Source organism: Falco peregrinus, chromosome 4 (assembly GCF_023634155.1).
Source record: "Falco peregrinus isolate bFalPer1 chromosome 4, bFalPer1.pri, whole genome shotgun sequence".
Taxonomy (NCBI): domain Eukaryota; kingdom Metazoa; phylum Chordata; class Aves; order Falconiformes; family Falconidae; genus Falco; species Falco peregrinus.
Window position 1 is genome coordinate 29601386 of NC_073724.1, and position 19982 is coordinate 29621367.

General features: G+C 39.1%; 1 protein-coding gene across 2 annotated transcripts in view; it reads right to left on the reverse strand.

The window, feature by feature from the left end:
* Window positions 1-19982, reverse strand: part of CTPS2 (CTP synthase 2) — a 74058-nt gene that overhangs the window by 19072 nt on the left and 35004 nt on the right. The gene's annotated exons all lie outside the window — the stretch shown is intronic.

Below are 19982 nucleotides of genomic sequence, written 5' to 3' on the forward strand. Positions count from 1 at the left end.
GACTGTAATAGACTGAGGATATTAACTAACTGGTACAAGTTTTTTTTCATTTAATGTTAAGATCAACAACAACAATTTACTAATTCCTTAATTTAATTTTTTGGGTGGAAAAAACTTTTCTTTTAAAAAAAAGATACCAAACATTAGCAATAGGGTAATTCTGCCAAAAGCTATTCTTGGTCCTATAAGAGTACACAGATTTTAAAAAAACTGATGAATGCCTAAAAAAATATAATAATCTACCAAGTGATAAAGACACCACCTCTGAAAAAGCAAGTCCTTGAACAGAGAGTGACAGAGGTTGAAAGATTACCCTAGGCAAATATTCCTGTACACTAGGCCCTTTCTTATACTGTTCTGTATACACGATACTCTTTCTTATGCTAAGAGGCAGAAACAGCTGTCTTAGCAAGACAGCCAAAGTCCTCTTTTTTTGGAAGTGGGAAGAAGAGGAGAGCATGGAGCAGCAGAGTGAAAAGAGGGCACCTGTAACAAGACTATATGCTAATGTTGTAAAAGCAGAGTACTGTAAGAGGTGACTCCAACGTCTGTGTGCGATTTCAGATCCTACACGTAACTAACTTATCACAGGGAGAAAATGGAACAACAGTCCCCCCTAATTCACCTTTACTACAGGGTTTCTCAGGTTGCCTAAGAACCCACAAAATACCGTGTTTCCTCACATGAAGAATATGCTATTTAACGTAATATTTAAAGAAAAGAATATACAAATACCGGGTCTGAGGACTGAAGTGGAGGGGGTCAAATGGCTGCTATCTAAGTCAAGTGGAATCCAGGATGGTGGGATTTAAGGAATGTGAGAAACCACAATTTAGTGGAAGGAGTGCATTTTGTTTTGCTCAGTTTGAAAAATCCTGCTGGGTTTAGAAGAAGTCTGTCTCAGAGAGGTAAACCGGTACAAATTTGTAGAAACACACGAGCTGAAATGATGACCTACATACCTGTATTCACATATATACAGTCTGTGAGGAATGTAATTGACAAAGAAAGGTCCTAAATATACAAATATTCACACATATGGGTAATCTGGAATTGGATTTTTATTAACCTTAATTTGGCCTCTGGGAATAATGAAAACAATTTCTGATGATATACTTCATAAAGTGAAGTTATTCAATTTAGAAGGGATGGTGGAAAGTGCTTAGCCTTTGGCCTTGTGCCAATGCATTTCAGCTGTGTAATTATCTCTGTATAACCTTATACCTTCAAAATGTTATTCATAAGCTATATACTCACTAGAAAATGTCACAAGCAGGAGTTGTGATCAAACCAGTCGGATAATACAAATCCTCTAATGACCCCTCAAATCATGAAGGTGAGGACTACGCAGCACGTTCAGCTAAAAAAACCCCCACATACTTAAAAAGAAGCTATTAATTGAATCCTTATTACTTCAAGAAACATGAGATTGTCTGCTTTTCCTTTATTTCCTTCCATTTACTTTTACTTTTTTTCCTGAAGTAGTGGCCACAAAAAACATGGGACATCAGAAGCAATTAGAACATACACAGCAGACTGTGTGTATGCGTCAAACACGCTGACCCTCTGAAATCAAGCCCAAGTTGTCCATGAGGTGTTACTGTACTTGCCTACACCCATACTACAGCTAACCTTAAAGTTGTGCTCATGACTCTTGTTGAAGGGGGACGAAGTGGTAACTAGCAGCTATCAAGTACTTCAAGTACATGCTGCTCTTCCAACTATAAAAAAATCACTTTATTAGCTGTTTAACGAATATATGCAGCTGATAAGAAAAAGAATGCACCTAATCTCAGCTTTAGATCTTTCTTCCTAAAAATTTGGGGCAGGACGTTTTGGTCTAACTTTGCTAACTGAATCACGGTAATACCCATATTTTCTGCCAACGTGACAGCTGTATTGCGTATCAACATCAAGAGTTTACTGCATGTGTTCATGTTTTGTTATTGATTATGTGCATTATAAACCAGGTCTCCATCTTCCCCAAGATTTTTAGGTTTATGATAGTAAGAAAATAGACAAGGCTTCAAACGTTAACTTTTGTAGTCAGCTGAGGAAAGGAGCTACTTATGAAGTAATACCTCGGAGCTACTTTGACTCTGGATCTTCCTTTTTGACATGGCTTGTAGCTCTGATCAACTTCAGCAACTATCACAGCACAACCCTCGACGTTTAGATAAGACATGAGTTTCTCTGCAACAAAGTTTGTGCAAGAAACTTTCAAAAGCAAAGTGGCACTGCTGCCCTACAGCTCGAGGACAGTAGTAAGCATCGGAAAAGTAACTCATATTATGGAACATTTTGATATATTTTACATAATTTATTTGATCAGATAAAAGATGAACCTTCAAATGGTGGTTATTTTGAACAACTGTGCAACTGAATAGATTCTTCAAAGAGCTTATGCTTCCTGCCATAGAATAAATCAGCTCTTACTATGCTTTAGTTCCTTGAAAAGCAGAGAACAGCACAGAACAACAGGCACCACAAGCAACAAAAAAGCATCAGTTGGCAGGGTCCAAGAAGAGATAAGGCATTAATTAGCTCTTTCTTACCCAGATCTCTGAAAACTCCCAACAGTACAGAGATTTTACAGAGATCACATACTGCACATCAGACAACCAACATGAAATAAATAATGGATCACTCTGCCATAACACAAAGCACATTCAATAGATAAAGCAGTCTGATCAGTATTAAATCACGCTACTGATGAACAGGGACTTCAACTACCCATGAACTGAAATCTTCTTTCAGAAATCTACTACCTGGATCATTTCATCATACTTAGGAAACATATAAAAGCTAATGAAAAAACCTCTCAAGCCCTAATGCTAAGCATAGACCAGGGGTCCTCAAACTTAACCAGGGGGCCGGCGCGCGGATGCAGTGGCAGGCCGTCATCTGTGGCTGCTTGGTTTCCCCCCCCAACCCCCGGCGGGGGGGTCTGTAAATACCAGGGGCCGGACTGAGGACCCTGGGGGGCCGTATCTGGCCCATGGGCCATAGTTTGAGGACCCCTGGCATAGAGCAACCACAGCCCTGAAAACCCGACATCCATCATTTTAGTAATCGCCCCAGGACCATTACGTTTTGTCTTTGCTTTGCCTCATGTCAGGCAATGCCATTTGACAAATACATCTACCGTGGTTACCTTTGGGGGGTGCTGGTGGGGTGTGAGGTGTGTCTGTTTGGGTTTTGTTTGGGGGTTTGTTCTTTTGTGGGGAGAGAGGGAAAGGAACATTATTTGAACAACTCATTGGTAAGTCAGCTTTGGAAGGAGGTTTTTAGTTTTTTTGCCTTTTTATCCTGTCCTTGTCTGGTGAGCAAATGATTTCTCACTGCTGAAATAAATTGCTATACGTGTAAGTGCTGATCAAAGCATCAGAAGAAGCCCAGATCCTAAAGACTAATTGAACACTGAAAAGAGGCTCTAAGACACTCAGCACACAAGATCTGCAGAGGGAAAGCTGACAGAAGCAGGGAATAGTGACAAGTACTGATCAATATTAATCCCTGCTGAACACAGCTATGAAAAAAAACAACCCAAACATCAACACAAACTGACAACGACTCAACCCAAACTAGAGGAACCCATTCTTTTATTGACTCTTTCATAATTTCTCTGCAGGACTAGTTAATACTTGCTAGATTCGATCTGATCCGTTTCAGTCATGTGGCATGAATAAACAGACCCAGCCACCTACAAACTATTGTTTAGAAACAATAGTACAAACATCTTAAAGAAAAAATAGGCACATGCAACACTAAGAATGGTACTGACAGCTTCCAACTTGGCAAGGAAACCAAAGAGACACTATTCCCCATTCATTCAAAACCAGGTTTTATTTCAATTACTGAAAGAGGGTGCAAGGATCATGTATCTGCCAGAATCCCTTCCTCCCTTGTCCCCCAAAGATATCCTAGTTCCAAGCACACCCCGCCATTGCCCATCCATCTAAAGCACTCAGCCCTCCACGATGGAACTAGTTCCATAAAGCCACTTGCAGATTTCAGACTACTCAGTGCTCCATTACTCTGACTGAAGTAACATTTGCCTTCATAAAGATGCCCATCATCATATGTAAGATCAAAGCAGAAATTATCCACAGCTAATTCATGCAGCTACATAGTCATAGGAGTAACCAGCTTGAAAAATCCTGTCCTTTCTTCACTAAACTACAGCACATTATCCAAATATTCCAACAAATATCAGCTTAAATTTCCTAAATTCTTAAAAGTCCCATAACATCTTACTGTCAACCATTTCCCAGTTTGGGCAATCCACTTTTCCAGAGATCTGTTGTTTCCTATTTTAGAATTAAGTAATTGCCTTAAAGCATTTATTTAATTAAGGCCTAAAAGCTCTCTAAGGATTCTTCCTGAATATGCAGAAATTCTGGTACAGAAGGTTTTGTAACATTTTCTTCAGAAAAAGTCATAAAGGGTGTAGCTTCTTTAATTTTAAACAGTGCTTACTCATAAGCATAGTGCAGTGAACTGAGAAAGTCAATGGAGCTGCTGATATGCAAAGCCCATACAGATATTGCTTAACAGCATTTCAGAACTCATTCTAGTTATTCCAACCACATGTCCCAGAGTCAGCTTAAAGACTTAATCAAGCAGAAATTTTCAGACTGTTAGTGTTAGCAGAAGTAACAGGGTCAAAAAGTGCTGGCTATAGAAATACACTGGAGTGCCAGTCATGCCATGCCAGAAGTGCAGGATTTACCACAGACTTGAATAACCAAAACAAAATGTAAGAGTGTTTTCAGGCTTTGGGCTGGTCCATCTTGCATTACAGTTAATGACCAAATACTCATTAATTTAATTTCAGAAAGATCAGCATGTCTGTAGCTAAGAGAAATCCTTCCCTTCCTACCACATACATCTATTAAAAAATCAGAACTCTGTCAGTGCCTTTGAGAGGGACTTTTCCAGCTGAAACTGCTAGTACTAGGTGAAATTTTGCCATTACCAAATTCACTGAAATCCACGTGAGGTACCAGGAGGAGGAAGGCATGAAACAAGTCTGTGTCTGAGCATTCTAAAGCAGAGGGAAGAACCTAGAGAGGGAGACAGAGCCTGGTGCTCCCTTCATCAAACACCCCAGCCACAAAGATGAGACAGAGATAAACACTTACAGCCTGAGATTGTTTAAGCAGTAGTATGCTTGATGGCTGCTGACTCAGAGCAGGATTATATCCTACAGGCAACTGCCAAGGAAGACTTGGCCATAGACAAGCCCCACATGCTAAGCTATGCAAAGCAGCCAAGGAGACATGAAATTGTCCTTAGCAGAGACAAAACACAGCACGTTTTACCCTCAAAACTCTCCACCATATTCTGTATTTCCTCTACCCTGAGTTATCACACACGAGCAAGCATTCATTCCGCTTATTTCTCATTCATTAACAAGGTAACTTGTGTTAGAATCACTTCATTATCAGTTATCTCTGCCTTCAGCAAGCAAGGCAGAAGGAAAATTGCTTACTTCAAGGAAAGTAAGGCAGGAGGATTGCCTACTTCAGGTGCTCACTACTCCAGACATTCGCTGAGGAGAATTTTTGTTATCAGTTTCCAGGCAATGCTCAGTACCAAGACCTGTGCTACCTTAGTATTATTTGAAGAAATTCCATTCATGCCATAAAATCAATATCCTCATAGGGAAGACAAGGAGAACTAACAACTGTTTTCCATCCCATTTCCCTAACATAATCAGACCACTTTCAGACCTGTGAGTGAGTAAGACTGCCTGGACTCCAACCACTGACCCTTCTCACAGAACAGTATCACCAATCATCCTGATATCCTGCCCATCTTCCACATCTGCCTGGTGGTGATTTGGTACTTGATGATCAGGGATGCAAAAATTGAGTCATTTCTTTTAGAAAGGAAGTGAGTGGGCAGCAAGCAGAAAATCATAGATTGCCCTGGTTTAATTTTTATTCTTGTTGGAAGGTACTTTTGTTGTGGTGCTTCCCTGCTAACTTCATTGCTGAGAAAAAATCCCTGGAAAGGTCCTGGATCAGTTGAAAGATTTCCTCTGAGTAACTGCTCTCAAATGCTAATCAGAACAGCAAGCCACAGCCATTTATTTCTAATTATTTTTTGTAAGCTCTCCTCCTTTTCAGGCCTGCCAAGACAGATATGGAGGCACGTCTGCCACAAATTTATTGAAATTTATTCACTGTGCACATGCTAAAATGTAACAGTTGTTGCAATTGAAAATAAATTTATTTTATAAAATAAAAATATTATCAATTATAAAATACATGTGGACTATTTCTTTCATTTATTGGAGATGGAAAAGCATTCTATCGAAAGGATAGCTATTTGAATAGGAAAAGAAGTAAGGTAATGGTCTAATACTGTACTCTGAAATTGAAAAAGAGACTAGAAGTAAGAGTTCTACTCCCAGAAGAAAGAAATGTAAACACTATCTAGAGCTTGAAATCTATGTCAGTTATGAAAACATAAACCTAAACATAGCTGTACTTGTTGTGGTTTAACTTGTGTTTTAAGAGAAATGGCTTTATTCTGTCTGCGATTCAGCCTGATAAATCATTTTTACATGATCTGACAGCACATGCGTGACTAAGATTAACAACTTCATGCAGTTTAAAATGTTTTCACCAACTAGATTTAGCTACTGTACATTTGATTAGTATATCATTAAACTGAAGTTTTAAACAGAAGGAAAAACAATATACTACCACATTGCTTGATATGGCCACACGAAAATGGCTTACTTAGAATCTGGAGTAAATGAATGAAACAGAAATAAAGGATTCCAGCTCCATAAGGTTTTCTGTGTTACAGGTATGTAGGAAGCAGCCCAGTACCACTCTTTCCAATTAGAATAACATGCTTCATATCATGGCCAAAGATCAGTAGCAGACCATGAGCTTTAACAATTGATTGATCACCCTTTGAAACAGACACTAGAATTTGAAACCTGACATTTCTACATCAAAAAGAAAATACTAGCTGAGCTAAATTAGTATCTGATAGTTGGACATTGTATGAAAATCAGCCGAACAGAAAAGAATACACTTACTCAGAAAAAATTCCATAATGTTTAACTCTTAACTTCTAAGAACAAAAAAACACAATACGATCCAAAATCCCAAGTAAATGTAAAGTAGTGACAGAGTATCTTAAAATGTTTTAAAGACACTCCTAAGCAAACATGTTAAACTTCTACAAGGTATTTGGCAGGTTGTATATCTTTGCAAAAAAAATCCCACTAAAGTTGTAGACAACTGCAGGCAGGTGTGAAAGTAAATGTTACTCTATTCCCAGTGCCAAAATCTTGTGCCAACCTAATTCATTTAACAAGCAGATCAGCTGAGTCCACTCTGCAAAACCACACAAAACCAGCTCATGCCAACCACTGTAACTTTTAATTGAAGCAATTAGTTCTGATGAGCAAGTCTATTTTCTTTTTGACTCTTCTTTTACATTTAAGCTGAAACTTTTTGGAAATGAAGGTAGATGTAGATAATGAAGAAATGTAGATAATGAAAGCTAGAGTAGTTCTCATACTAATTTAGAGTAGTTATGCTTCTTCCTACCTTCTATCCCCTTGTTTTCATTTCTGCATTTTGAAATGGCATCTCACAAAGGATCACAACCAGGACCAACACTGTGCAAGCTAAAGTAACTGTTTTTGGAATGCAAGCAGGATCATTTTTACTGTTTAAACAGAGATTCACATCTACTGTGTAAATATCTTGAAATATTTTATATGTGGTTTTGTATTGCCCTCCTCCTCTTTTCCTCTTAGGAAGCTTCTGGTTTGGTTTAACTCCTGTTTAAATGTTATGCCAGTTCCCTCGCCTCTACTCCCTGGTAACATGCTGCTCCCCATAACAAAAGCATACACAATGAAAGGACCTATAGAACTGAAGTTGGCCACCCCACTACTTAGTGGTCCTCCCACTTAATTTACTAAAGACATTCTAGTAATGATCATCTTATAGACTAATAGCAGAACAGACATATAACAGGGAAATTCTAGGCAGAAAGCCTCTGGTACAATCACTGTAATTTTAGCTACTATTGTCCTCCACGGCATGCCCAAGATACCTTGGCCTATCTAGTCTTTCATGCCTGTAACTCTTCCTAAACTACAGAGAATAATCTGAATGCTGGATATCTCATTAGGCATACAGAATGGACATCTAGTCCTCTGGAAAGCTCTCCAGCAATGAATAATTGGATTTTCTTTCCCCCACAAAGTCAATAGTAGTAGTGGAGATTACTTCCACAAGTTGTTAGCCCCCTCCCACACATACATCATAGCATTTCTCATTCCAGCTGGAAAACTGGAAGAACTAAAGCAAGTGCTGGATATCACATAACGGTAATCAAGGCACTGACTTTTAATTCTAGGATTTCCTAAGAATACTGTAAACGATATTAGAACAAAAAAGGAAGACAGCATAAGGAGATAATTACAATCATACAACTTTAACCACTTAAGATTATCTTGCAAAAAAGTACCATGGCATCTTCATTACTGTCTATCCAATAACAGTACACATCTCATCAGCTTCAGAAAACAAAAAGGAATGATATATATTAATATCATAGGAGAGATTAATTACCTTAATCACCTCTGCCAGCCATTTCAGGGATGCTTTGAGTCATAAGCTCTACATTACATTTAATAGTTTCCTGTTTCCTTTCAGCAAAGCTTCAGCTGGCCAAAGATCATCTTGCCAGGAAGAATCTGAATTCTGGTAGAAGACTTATGACCTACAATCCAAATCTTTTTTATTTCACGCAGAAACCATGATGTCTTCCTTCTGAGCAGGATCTTTCCTGTCTTGCTTTGTCTGTTATGCCTCCTTCAAAAAACTGATAAACGTCACTGTCCAGATCCTGATTTAATTTTGCATTCCTTGTGATTCACCCCTACCTACCACATTAACTCTATCCCTTTCAACATCAAATGACAAGGATTCTTTGGAATTTGCTTTCCTTAATTGTGCTTATAAAGGTATCAGGGGTCAAGTTCAGACTGTGTTTAAAAAGACAAGTGGCTTGACCACTTGCATCCATGTCACCTACATCAGCAGAGCTCAAACATTAATCACCTCCTCCCCCAACACGGCACCCGTGAGCACCACTAGGATGCTTGGATTCAACTGCAAGGTCCAGAGTTAACATGACAGTATACAGACATACCTGTGCAGTTCTTGTTTGCTAATGGATCATAAAACCAGACTTGCAAGACTACATATTCATTTTTAGAGATTAATATGTAGACGCTTTTAAAACATAATCAGATAGGAAGAGACGTGTCTGAGGAAGTAAGAACAGAGACACAGAGAAGATGTGTGTATGCCTGTGGAGGACCATTAGCAAAAAGGCCAGAGAGGAGCAGAAACGGATCTTCAGATCATTTCTTATTTGGCAACAAGACAGTGAAATCCTACAGGAAATATTTTACCAGTATTGTTTCTAAGAAAGTAACATTTATAGAATAACGTCACCTTTATACTAACACAAATCAAGTAGCCATTTAATTAGCATGACATCAGATGAGCACACCCAGCATAATTCAGACATCTTCTGTGAAAAGTGTGGGTGGCCAGGCACAGATCAATTCAACAGATAATGCAATGATCCACTCAAATGCTACAAATGTTTACCAAGCAACCAGCAAAAGATATTGCAACACAGCACAAGTTCTAGTCTCTGTCACCAGCCAGCACAGTATCACACAACATGCAGCCAGCACAGCAGCGAGCTCTCATACGAATCAACACAGAACAGTGACAACCTTGCAAAGTAATCAGTTATTTAATGGTGCACATACAAAAATCATTTTTATCCTTTACCTGCACCTCTAATAGTTTATGTCAATGGCAGAACGAGAAGTCAGCATAAGAAACAATTTTTAGCTAAAAGGCACATGTCTACAGTGAATCACTGTTGAATACATTGCAAATGCAGTTCTGCTGTTCAACATCTAACTTCACAGTATGGAATATCTTATCACCAAATACAAGTCAAGGATAGGAGGCAAATAAATACAGAATTAAGAAAATAGAAAACCTCATTTAATAAAAAAGTATTCCTTTTGGGGAAACCTTTGTATTATTCGTCTACCTCACTTTCAACAGACAATTTAATAGGAGGGCTGAATGTATATTAAAAATAAAATTTTGGCTAATTGTTTTTCTTTGGTTTTAATTAAATTACATAGCTCAGAACATAATGAACAAGCCTCTCACAGCTCATTAAATACAGCCCCCAATACAGCTGTGCAACTGATCCGAATTCCTCAGGTTTTTCTGGCCCATGCACACTTGGCCACACACTCAATTCCAGTTCTCGCTCCTGACTGTCTACAGGGCTGTTGTGAAAAAGGTTGAAGTCCTCAACGGCTGCACAGATGTTTCCTTTGCACGTATCAAGCCACTTTACAAAGGTAAGTGTGTTTCATTACCTCCATTTGGTATGAGAAAAATAAGGCAGATTAAGTGATCTATTTGACCTAGCAGAACCAGGACTTCTGTGATACTTAATCTTATTCCTACACTTTAGAAACAAGGCAGCTAACAATACAGAAACTCACACATTCCCAGGTGAGCATCTAACAAGGAGAGTGTCTTAATGTGACTTCGTCAGTTATCTAGGTACAAGAAACTTCTATGGAAGTGGCATTCAGAATATTGGAGGTGATTTCATGTAGCTTTCAACAGATTATCTGTATACTGCAGTTCACATATCTCATGTTTCCTAATTTTTATATTTTTTTTAATACATAACTTCTGCAAGCTTGTTTGTGTGGGTGTATTTTTGGGGCCAGGGGGGTAGAAGATGTGTTTGAGAGGTGTTATATTCAGTGATATCATCACAATATTAAGGGATCTGGACAACCTCTTTCCACATCTGCTTTATTTCATTGATCAGTACTGCATTTTTAAGTTGCCAAACAGGACACCTGTGAGGAACCAGTTTACCACAGCACTTTCGAGTTAGTTCCTGTGTGTGGGACTCACCTCACATAACTTTGGCTGCATAACTTTCAGATAGATAATTCAAGGGAGCCACCTAAGCGCTTCTCTCTGGGGGGGGCAGAGGACATCCACAGGCCAATACATTCCAGCTGGAGAATCACTGCAAAGCATGTGGCAACCTGAAATCTTCACCCAAGCCATAAAGCAAGCAGTGCTGCTCTGCCCTAACACATACAACCTGCTTGCACATAACGGTTTTGTAAATGGCCTCTTCCACTTCCATACTTTGTCAACACTATATACACCACCCCAGAGCATCCACAGTCCATACTGAAGTGACACACTATTCAAATAGATTGTAGCACTACCAAGACAGACTTGGGCATACAGTCTTCCACAAAAGAAATGTTCTCTGCTTGTTGAATCAGCCACTGATAGCTACTCACCTATGCCCACTTCAGCCCAAAAATTGTTTTGTACATAGCATAAATGTCCCTATTTGCTTTACAATCTGTTACACATCATTCCTTATGTAAGTACTGAGAAGGTCAAAGACTTTCTGAAAATGCAACATGCAACCATATTTAGGAAAATCCTTCTTATGAAGAAAACCTTAGGAAAGGAAGAAAGTTAACAGCAAGAAGGCATCCTTCACAAAAACTAAATCTATGTCCAAATGCAGATAAAGAAACACAAATATTTTTAAGTTAAATATATAAATACCAAATCATTATTCCCCCCCAAAAAATCATGAAGCAACTAGTAAGAGATACCGATAACTAAGAGTAAATTATATCCATTCATTTCTATCTAAGAATAAAAGTCTTCCTGTAAAGCTAATCAATTATCAGAATTTAAAAAAAAATAAAACTCATGCTTAAAGAAGTTAGGACCATGGCATTAAAAAAGTCAGCATTTTGCTTGTGTGCACTGTCAAAGAGTTTGAAGGACATTCTCACACTAAAAACCTTAATAGGAGACTGATGTGCCCATCTCAAATAGAAGTTAAAAGAAGTGGTTACAAAACTTCTTTTATATATATATATATATAAAAAAAAATAAATGTTACAATAGACAAAATAGTAAGAAATCACTGGAACTGGATGGCACTCACTCAATTTTGAAGCAACTGAAGGGTGAAAAGCTGATCTAGTAACCGTGGTGAATAACCTTTCATCAGCCTTGTCAGCCTTGTCACCCAAAGACTCCAAACTGGCAAATGCTTCAGAGGAGATACAGAGATCTACAGTCTGAAACACCTGATGTCCATGTCAGGCAACCCAACAGAACCTTTAACAAAAATGTAGAAGTAGGCAGCATCTGAGCCGCTTTAACAGGTTGGGACACTGCCAACAAAGATTTTTGTAAAGAGAGGTTGTCTGTCTGTCACCTAGCTGTTGAAGTTCTTCAGAGGAAAAGTATGTGAATAAAGGAGATTTGGTTAATAATCAAAGTCCACTTTGATTTCTAACAGATATTAGAAAGATATGTAAGACATATCATCAAAAACTTATAAAAAACCTAAGTAGCTATGGGATTAACACACACACACAAAATACAGTTAAAAGTACAAGGGTAGAAGAAAACGCAATTTTTCACAGTGGAGGAAAGTCACTAGTAGAGTTGAACGAGGCTCTAGGAATAGTACATTCAACATAATTGATAAAAAGAAATAAGAACGAACAGTAGGTGACAGCCTGCTGATGATAGCTAATTCACTGAGGGTAATAGGGATGAAGTCTTACTACAAAGAATCGCGAAAGGTCCTTGTGAAATTTAGTGATCAAAATGCCAGGTTAAATTCAGCAGAATTAAATACAGTCACGCACAGGGGATAAAAGAAGCTTAATTTGACAGCACAGTTACAGGCTTTAAGCTTATCACGGCCCCTCAGGAGCAGGACCTTGAGACTACAATAGATAGTTTTATGAAGATGTCAGTTCCACACTCGGTAACAGTCAAAAGCTAGTCAATATTATAAGCAATTATGAAAGGAAGACAGACCACAACTGAGGAGATCATTGTAAAACTGATGTCTGTGCTGACCACAGTTTATACTGTGCAGTTTAGGCCTTCCAGTCTTCTCTGTCTTGAAAACATCTGAGCTGTAAGTTGTAGGAAACGAGAAAATATACTGGAGAAGCATCATTCTATACCTGTTCTACTATATTTTTCCACAGATTACTCATAGATGACAACGGTGACAGGTGATGGGCCAAATGGGCCTTTGGTCTAGATGGAGCTGTAGTCAACCCAGTATGCTTTTCTTCAGTAAAGCTGATACCATCAAATGCACTGGAGAACACTAAAACTCATTGCCTACCTGTGGTATAACCATAGGTGTGTGCAGCTCACAAACACATTGCATCAGTTCCATCTGGGTTCTATGAGGACTGCAGGGATCTTTCCTTTTAATTCATTATCTCCAACAAAGGTCCTCCCTGTGCTACTTGTCACTCAAACTTCAGGTTTTGCTGAGTTTGCAAGGATGTGGTAGAATGAAGAAATAAAATTCACTGATGAAAGAACTTTTAGAAACTTTTTCAGTTGTGTGCTTAAGTACTGGCTCTCTAAATGCCCCCAAGAAGAGAGAGACAATTAAATGTGTCTTGTCATTAAGTTGCAGCTCAGAAATCACAGGTAAAAAGCAGTTAAGTTGGGTGAGAAGTTGCCAATATAAATATATTCACCAAGTAATGGTGCTACCAATATTGAATTTCAAAAACAGTAATTTATTTGGTGTTACAGAATTCATATTGTTTCTGTATACCATCACTCACAATTCCACATTTGAAGTGAGAGAAACAGCAAGACAACACAGACCTTGCAAGAACTCTTAATTAGCTTACTTTAAATTAATTATTCTGAGAAAGTCTAGAATATTCTTTTACCCCAAGACAAAAAAGTTTTGCCCAAAGTCAAGCTGTGCAAGAAAGCAATGGTTGCTGATCTGTGTTGTTTGCAGACACAGCATGTCTGATGTGATTTGTCAAAACTTATTTTTCAGTTTACAGATTGAGCAATTCTGAGGCTTTGGTATTTTTCCAGGCTCTTGGGCAACTGTTGGGCTTCCTCCTCATAGTGAAGACCAATGTTAACAGTTTCATGGCAAGTTATCTCTGATCGCTACACAGGCTCTCTATAATTAACCAGGCCAAGCAATAATCCCAATGGAAGCCACAGCTAATTAAATCTATATTATCTTTTAACCACAATGCAAAAATCACCAAGTGTTTTTATACATATATCTTCATTATTTTAAAATGTATACTTCCAGATCCTTCATAGCTAGATATTAGGGCTTGTTAATCCTAGCCTGTGACGTACAACAGAAGGTGAATGTGCAGAGGTGATAGGCAAAACTCAACTTCAGTAATGTCTCAGAGGAAAACTGATGTTTCTTCTTTTTTGATGTTTTGACAGTTCTGACATACAAAGGACACATAGCATGCACAGGGGTCTTGGGGTGACACAGGTCTGCTTCAAACTGATGCTAGCTTTAAGGCTGAGCTCCACATGGCACCTGGCAGACAATCTTACAAGCCAAAGACACTTAAAACTTTCCTATAAAATCTTCTCCACTCTTGGTTCTAAGTCCTAAGAAACTTCTTAAAGCTGAATTTGTTAAAGCTTAGCTGTGAAGTTCTGTGTCTTACAAGAAAAAAAGAAAGAAATGAAAAGCCTTTCTGTGTTGAAGGCAAGATTAGTCACTAACCTAAAACAAATGAAACTGGCTCTAAGGTTGAATCTTAAATTAAACTTAATTGATAGTCAGGTTCCTCACTAGCACAACTAAGAAACAAGGTATGACTGACATGGATAATTTGTTAATTTTGGTTTATAAAAAAATGCAAATCTACTTCTTTGAAGTTGGTTTTACAGTTGTTTTATAAACTGCTCGTTTGATTCATTAGTGTAAACTGAGACCTTCTAAACTACTACTGCTGTTACTTATTGAATTTGTTATAATTTGGGTTTGATTTAGTACTCACATTTGGTAATTAGAAAATCTAAAATTAAGCTAGGTACACAAGCACTACCTACTCTTTCTTGACTCCAGTTTTTGTTAAGTAGCAGTAAGTTCATTTCTTTCAGTAGGCCATAACCACATATAAAATATTTAGACAACTGATTATTACAGTTAGACAACGGTTACTTTTCTTGCAAGCCTGATTAGTTCCTTCTGATTTAATCTTTGGTTTTCCCTTATATTCCAAGGTAAGTCCTGACTTGGACAAACGACAGGGTGGGGGGAAGACTACTCTAGCAGCATTTTGCTTCCATCGTCCCATATTTTCATATCAGAGAGAACTGAAACGAAGTTGTTCATGGTAATTTTGACAGTCTTCATTTGGAAAGAATTTGGCAAATATCTGTTATATCTACAAATCAACACATCAAAGAGCTAACAGATGAGGGATTTGTACACCAAAGGCAAAGCCGTTACTTCATAACATCACTTTTGTTATGTTTCACATTGATAATAAATTATATCCCAGAATACAACTAATAATCTGATTTTACATGGCATAGCATGCTTGCAGACTTCTGAGAATTAGCAACTGCTGGAGCTCAACCATCTCGCATAAGCACCTCCTTCTCTGACTCAAAAGGAGAGCTCCAAGGTGTTTACCGCTATGCTATTTATTTCTTTGCCTCCATATTTTGTGCTGCTGAGTCTGATCGGGCCAGCAAGGCTTTTTATAGACTGCTGAAGGTAAAAAAAATGAACAGAGAAATTCAGCGTTTGCTACCAAGGACGTCTTGCAAAATGACCTCCATGGCTTTCTCCCTAAGAGCACCTCTCATGGGTGCTGCTGGTTTCCCCAAACTCACCTGTTCCTGGAGGAAAGCAGGTGGTCATTAGCTAGCACAAACACCTTTGCTCATATTGTGGCACTGCCTCAATAATTCCCCACTACTTCAGCAGCAAGGCCAGCCCAGCTGCACCAGGGTCACAGTGACCTAGAGGGTCACTGCAGCACACTTCTGGTAAAAGACCTCCGTGCCTGATTTCTAGGGGTTGGAGCGTTGCAACTCTGCTGAGGGCCCACTGTCCCCACCCAGTGCACAGACATCCACACAACAGCCCACATTGGTCCATGTGGTCAAAAATTCAGAACGCTCATTCTCCCAGCTCCTGCTCTTTAATGGAAAAGGCAAAACTGTTTTAGACAGAGAAGCCAAAACCCAGGATTCCCCACCTTCCCCACATGCACACAAGGCAAATCAAGAGTATGCTATCATACCACAATACCATCTCAAGCTGTAGGCTTGCCTTAAAAGAGTCACTACCTCACATTGTATCAGGCCCCTTTCTATCAAATCATATTAAATAAATTGTAAGAATACATAGTAGATAGGCCTTCCCAGGATTAAGATGACCAGATGTGTCATTTCAGACTCACTAGCAGGATTATTACATTGACAGACAGTAGTGCTGGACTTGCACGAAAACAGATTATAGATATTTCTAGGCAAGAAAAACCTGGGCAAAGTAGTGTCTAACGCGTATTTTCACACTGGGATTTAGGCATCTCAGTGCACAGTAATTCCTACATTATATGCTCATGTGGTTTATTAGGTGCACTTCTAGACCTCTTTTGAACAGTCTGTCAGGTTTGCATTGTCGAAAGCAGCAACAAAGCTTTGAAAATAAACAACAAAACCCAATTCTCTCTCTCTTCATCAGTTTTGTTTTCAGGATGAAGGGATCTTAGATAGAGCTGAGACATCTAGAGAGTCCAGGCACCTCCAGGATCAGAGGACAGCAAAGAGAAGACTTAATCCTGCCACAGAAATAATGAACTTGCTAGTACCCCTTGTACATCATTACCTTACTTATACATACTCTGCCCTACCTGAAACTCAGCAAACTGTCAGTCCTCCATAAATCCATATGTGCTTTGCTGGGATGGAGATTTATGCATTTTTGATCACTCTTAAGAATTCCCAAAATCAAATCCAAGTTTAGGAAGGAAAAAAAAGTTTTAGTGTTTTAGCAATTACACTAACTGTAAATTTCAACTGTGGCAGTAACAACCTTATTGCACTGCTGCGTGAGCCAGTGTTCATATAGTGGAAGGATAAAATCTCTTCTTGAAACATATTCTCCCTCAAAACTGTCTCCTGTAACAGAGAATATCTACATCGGGGGAAGTTTCAGCAATATAATAGTTTGTCTGTCAGATGTGTACATATGACAGCAAAAGCTGACACATATAGCTACAATGAGTAACAACACATCACCAATTTAAAGCCGACTGCAAACAATGCATCATATTAAATCATTCATCCCTGTAGCAGCCGCACCCAGTCCTGTTTAAGAAGACACCTTCATCGTCTCATTAGGTGTATGTCACAAGGGAGGGCCTGGAAGAAACTCTTGTCAGGATAACCCATATAGTTCAAATTTAATTTCTGAGATGAGTCAACCCTTTTACACGTCACCACTGCAGGTTTTACAAACAGCAGCAATTTTAACATAAGGAATGCATCACCTGTGACACACAAAGGATTTTACAAGCCATCCTCACCTTCCATCTAACAGTTCCGTACCTCAAAGCAATGCCAGGTTCTCTACAATGGTGCAGTCTGCTGAACCTCTTACCCATAATTACTCGATCTTTTTCAGAAAATTTGTTAACTGATGTTCCTTCTCTCTCAGTCTGTCCTTTGTCTCCTCCTAGTCTGACCCATGACACTGAACCCATGGCACTTGCAACATTGAAACGTATCATAACTCCCTTATTTGCACTAGAAAGTTCCCACACCTGCCAACATACACCTTGAAAAAGGTCCCATGTAGTAGACTGACTATCAGTATCCCAACTTTAAAGCCTTTTCCTCTCTGCAGATGGTGAAGAATATCTGAAGATGACTGCACTTGCAGGACTGTTCTCTGCAGAACTCACCAGAACCCTTATAGCCAAAATGGACACACATCGTGGTAGCAGCAGACATCTGCATCTCTATGGCTTTCCTTTTATTATTTGCAAATTATCTACAATACAACTATTCCAAAAAATGTATTCCTACTGATCTATTACTGTGCAGATCCCATATTTAACTTCAGATGCAGCATGGGGATTGATAACTTACAACAGGCACAGGTACATGTACATACCTCATACTAGCATTACTTCTATATAAATACCGCTCTGCTTCTTTACTCAATAGGAAATCAAACTTGTTTGACACCTGTACAATATTTCTTTGCAAATCAGGTAAGGAATCATATACTCCAGATAGTCCCTAATCCTGCCCAATTTACCTACATTGTCCCATCATCTTTCTCTACTTCCACTTCAGAAAGTAACCAGAGTTAACAAAGGGCTTTGATCTAGTGACTGACGTCTGGAAGCTAAATATGATGCACAAGCAGTATACACATACAAAAACGCGAATGAATGCTAGGCACAAAACCACCTCCTGCTCTTTCTTTCCAAATGTACAACATCCACACAAAATATACGTTCTCAATTACAGCCAACTCCACCTTGACAGCAGACATTCCTATACTGCAGTCAGGCTGTAACATAAGCCTCACAGAGATTCCTCAACTAGCTTTAAAGTAGTTCTAGCTTTAAAGTAGTTGGGCTCACATACAAGTAACAGTGGTGCTGCTACAATAAAATACACTGAAGATGATGGAAAACTACTGGAGGGTTAGGGTGTTAACCCATCAGCAGAGGATTAAACGGGATGACCGAGATAGCTGCTGCCCTCAGGTGACAGCCCCACCCTGTGGAAGGTGCCCTGTCCCTTCCAACAGCATCAGCGAATGGCACAGAAATCCATGCGTAGACCAACCCAATTTATAGTCCAGCACATTAAGGTAAACAAGGAGCACAGATCCACATACCATTCAGCCATCAATGGTGGCAGGAAGGATGTGACAAAGGCAAAAGAGATAGCACCTGAGTTACCATCCCACTTAATCCATCGCTAAACATGCACAGAGACCATGTGACCACGGTGCCATAAGCCTCACCACTCCTACCAATAGCAGTGGTGCCCAAACTTTAGTCATCCCTGCAGCTTGTATTCTCTTATTCTCCATTGTAATTGGAATTGCTTGCACCAAATGCCAGAGAACCAGTTTGCTAGGGCAATACACAGAAATCGCCAATTTTGAGTGAATATTGAATCTGCAGAAACCACCACTGAAAGAAAATGACACACAAACATCACAGGGACATCTGTGTGATGTGCATTCCTAAAAAGACTTACACATAATCAACTTAGTTCTTTTTTTGCTAATGGGTTTGTATCTAAGCTACAATGAAAATGTCAATTCCAAAAGGATACAGTGCTTACTAACATGATTTCTTTAGCTCAGGGCAAACCCAACTGAATTATGTCATAAACTGCAGGAAGAATATATATTCACACATCCAAGAAAGAGCAGCAAAACACTGTAACCAAAGCTGGACTGTTGCTTCTACACTGGAAGTCAGACTGCACTGACATCAAAGCTTGGTAACAAGTGCTGTTCCTCAGCATAGATAAATGCTGCTATCTACTAGTCACACATCATCTAATAGTGGCAATATATTGTCTTTCCTTACTTTTGTTTAAACTCTTTGTCAGCGACCAGAATTCCTTACCCGTGGGTATCATTCTGCCATTGCTGGGTTGTGCTGGACAAACTGTACTTATTTTAGAATAGCACTTATGTCCTACAAAGGGGTCTTCTGGCAAAGAGAATATACTGCAGCCTGTCAAACTGAGCTCTGTTGCTCACTGCAATAGAGTTCAGAGATGCCACACAAATTACTGGAGGAGGGCACTGTGGTCTAAATAAGAGAGGACAAAGAGCTAAGAAATCAAACAACAAATCCCAACTCTATCAGTCTCTCATTCAGATGGCCTCTTACAGATTACAGTGTCTTGTGAATAAAGCTGATCTGAGGAGACTGGATTCATCCCCAGATTTGGCATGCAACCGTTGAGCAGGTCACCTAAATTTCTAGGCATTGGCCTCTCACTTCCATGGGAAGATGT